Source organism: Cupressus sempervirens, chromosome 8 (genome assembly GCF_028749045.1).
Source record: "Cupressus sempervirens isolate cs-2001-9-10 chromosome 8, ASM2874904v1, whole genome shotgun sequence".
Taxonomy (NCBI): Eukaryota; Viridiplantae; Streptophyta; class Pinopsida; order Cupressales; family Cupressaceae; genus Cupressus; species Cupressus sempervirens.
The window spans coordinates 224,745,766-224,748,275 of NC_143125.1; the positions used below are offsets into that span (position 1 = coordinate 224,745,766).

The 2,510-nt window shown below is 31.4% G+C and overlaps 1 long non-coding RNA gene across 1 annotated transcript; it reads right to left on the minus strand.

The window, feature by feature from the left end:
• Positions 1-298: 298 nt before the first annotated feature.
• Positions 299-1,987, minus strand: LOC149542303 (uncharacterized). Its single transcript, XR_016355449.1, has 3 exons — positions 1,956-1,987; positions 1,811-1,877; positions 299-700 (listed from the first exon to the last, which is right to left on the minus strand). It is a non-coding gene; the product is annotated as an uncharacterized LOC149542303 (long non-coding RNA).
• Between the last annotated feature and the right edge of the window lie 523 nt (positions 1,988-2,510).

Below are 2,510 nucleotides of genomic sequence, written 5' to 3' on the forward strand. Positions count from 1 at the left end.
CCATTATGCTAAAATAAAATTAAAAACGTGAATTTAAATGATTCTTGTTTTTTTCATGATGGCATCTTTGCTCATCATTTCCATTATGCTAAAATAAAATAAAAAATACGAAAAATGATTCTTTTTCCACCATCACAATTATAATTGTCGGTGCCCACTAAAGTTTTTTAAAAAGTATTATTTCTCTCTCAAATGTCTTTATACAATGACAACCCATAAAAGTCTGATATAGACTCTGTCAGAGAACGGAGTAACTCCCATTCCTCCCGTCAACAGGTAACCCCCCGAAGACTTCAAATATTTCCAAATACAAACATAGAATAGCTATTAATAGAACTCATTACCATGAAAACAGTACTTCATCTCTAGTAGAGATGGTAGAAATGAAGGTCCTTAGTCTAACAAATGGTACAAGTACTTTGATCCTCCTCTTTCCACACATACCAGACTTCATCAGGAGCTTGGCATTGTGAGAAGCATGGTGGTTGGCATTGCTGTCGGCATGGTGGTTGGCATGGCTGCCGGCATGGTGGTGGTGATGGCCGTCGGCATTTTGGTGGACATGGCTGTCGGCATGGTGGTAGTGATGGTGGTTGACATTTTGGTGGGCATGGCGGTCGACATTTTGATTGGCATTTCGATCGGCATGGCGGTGGAGGTCGAGGTTGAGCACACTTGCATTTGGAGGTCTTAATTTTTCCTTCAACCAAAAGATAACACAGAAAAATGCATCAAACAACCTTGAAGGAGCAAACTTCAATGGAACTTTTTATAAGAGGTTTTGGATGTAAAATAAGAACCATTTGATCTAAGTGGCAATCTGATCACACATTTAGAAAATGGACAAAAGTTAATTCATCCAGGAGCTGAACAAGTTAGAGAGGATTTCAGAAAAGGTTATCTATATTATATCTTTTCATGTAGGTCTACAATACATTTACAGCAATACATAAGATCTTATAAGCAATTAAATAAGTTAGAATATAACTAAAATAATTTAAAGATAAAAGATTACTCATTAAATGTCAATACGATCAATGACAAAGATCAAAATATTTGAAAACCATACAAATTATTAAGAAAGGAAAGAAGATTTTACATCTTTGAGCTATCTGTGTAACTAAAAAATAAAACAGATTTTATAAATTTTCTTTATACATTTATAAAAACATTTTTTAAAAATCTTATAAAGAAAAAAGATAGGATTTGTAAAACTTATGTTACTTTTATTTTCCCTTTTGAACCCAGATTGTGAAAATGAACATAAAGATCAAATCTTGTTGTAAATTAAGACAAGAACAGGATAACTTAAACAAACTAATAGATGAAATGTACTTAATTTTTCATTCTAGAGCTACAATATAATCAGATATTCCAACAATTAAATCCTAAATAGATTTAAACAATGCAATCTAAACTTTAACTTGTTTTGATAAATTATCTAAAATAACATTATAAACCAACTCTTTGATCCTCAAACAATTCAAACAAACTAAACCCAATATCTAAAATCCTTGAAAAAATAAAAAATAAAACAAAACTTCCTTTTCTTTTTACTTTCTTCTTTCTTCAATGTCTGATCTGAGCTTGATCCAGTCATTAAGACATGAGATCTAACATCTAAACAAGTCAAAGGAAGGAATTCAAAAAAGAGCTGAACCTTTGACGTTCTAACCTTCCAAATTTATGCACTGGTATATGCAGATCTGAAGATAAAAGTTAAAAAGAACCCTAAAAAGAAATATAAAGAAATGAAGCACAATTCCTCTTTAAATCCCTTTAACTCAAAAGAAAATAAACAAGACTTTACCATCTGTGACGATGACAGTTTTGTTGCACCCTTTTTTGCATTTGTTATCCATTCTTCCAACAATTTTCTGCAATATGAGAGGAGAGGATTAATTATATCCTTCATTTACAATATTTTCAAAGCAAAAAAGATGAAACTGCCTTACATTTTTGCTCGTCTTGAACGATCCTCTTGCACATCTGCAGCAGCCCTGCTTGGCCCTTTTATTGTTTTTTCAGCTGTGAAATGAGGGAAAATTTAGGGCTCCGTCAAATGACGAACAAATTTCATTCCCCAACAGCTGGTCTCCACGTCCTTGGCGAGTAAACAACAAAAGTACTCTTCCAACTTTTTTATGTGATTATTATTGATTTAATCAACAAATTAAAAAAATTATAGTCAATAATGAATGTGAGGATGTGGTTATTTCCCTTTGCATATTAGGGTAGATTTTAATTGGATTTTCACTCGTCTGATTAAAAATATTTTTTAAAAGTTTCTAAAAATAGTAAAAATATATTATATTAAATGAAAATTATAGTTTTCAAATGATACTGTTTTGCGTGAAGAATAGTTAAGGTCTTATCATCATCATTGAATGGACAAAGGTTTCAACTATACTTATCTAAAATAGTCCTTTACAAGAGCTCATACATTGTATTGGGTGAATGTAAATTTGTCTTTATAACTACATTGTGTTGCTAAAATTAAATTTATTTAT